This window comes from Arachis ipaensis, chromosome B5 (genome assembly GCF_059453495.1).
Source record: "Arachis ipaensis isolate K30076 ecotype BB chromosome B5, ASM5945349v1, whole genome shotgun sequence".
NCBI lineage: Eukaryota > Viridiplantae > Streptophyta > Magnoliopsida > Fabales > Fabaceae > Arachis > Arachis ipaensis.
In genome coordinates, this window is record NC_142440.1 from 54,244,906 (window position 1) to 54,245,828 (window position 923).

The 923-nt window shown below is 41.2% G+C and overlaps 1 non-coding gene across 1 annotated transcript; it reads left to right on the top strand.

The window, feature by feature from the left end:
- The first annotated feature begins 375 nt into the window (after positions 1 to 375).
- On the top strand, positions 376 to 483 carry LOC148564218 (small nucleolar RNA R71). The gene has a single exon (XR_015884992.1). It is a non-coding gene; the product is annotated as a small nucleolar RNA R71 (small nucleolar RNA).
- Positions 484 to 923: the final 440 nt, after the last annotated feature.

Below are 923 nucleotides of genomic sequence, written 5' to 3' on the forward strand. Positions count from 1 at the left end.
CTCTGCTATTGCAGGGTTCTCAGGATCATAAGCTTCTTCTTCAGAAGATGCCTCTTGAGTACTGTTGGATGCAGCTTGCATTCCATTCAGACTCTGAGAAATCATATTAACTTGCTGAGTCAATATTTTATTCTGGGCCAATATGGCATTCAGAGTATCAATTTCAAGAACTCCCTTCTTCTGAGGCGTCCCATTACTCACAGGATTCCTCTCAGAAGTGTACATGAACTAGTTATTAGCAACCATGTCAATGAGTTCTTGAGCTTCTGCAGGCATTTTCTTTAGGTGAATGGATCCACCTGCAGAAGTATCCGATGACATCTTAGCTAATTTAGACAGACCATCATAGAATATATCCAGGATGGTCCATTCTGAAAGCATGTCAGAAGGACACTTTTTGGTCAGTTGCTTGTATCCCTCCCAAGCTTCATAGAGGGATTCACCTTCCTTATGTCTGAAGGTTTGAACATCCACTCTAAGCTTCCTAAGCTTTTGAGGAGGAAAGAACTTGGCTAAGAAAGCCGTGACCAGCTTATCCCAAGAGTTCAGGCTATCTTTGGGTTGAGAGTCCAACCACACTCTAGCTCTGTCTCTTACAGCAAAAGGAAAAAGCATGAGCCTGTAGACTTCAGGATCTACTCCATTAGTCTTAACAGTATCACAGATCTGCAAGAATTCAGTTAAGAACTGAAAGGGATCTTCAGATGGAAGTCCATGAAACTTGCAGTTTTGTTGCATCAGAGAAACTAATTGAGGTTTAAGCTCAAAATTGTTTGCTCCAATGGCAGGAATTGAGATGCTTCTTCCATGTAAATTGGAATTAGGTGCAGTGAAGTCACCAAGCATTCTCCTTGCATTATTATTTTTGGCTGCCATCTCCTCTTCCTGTTCGAAAATTTCTGTAAGGTTATTTCTGGATTGTT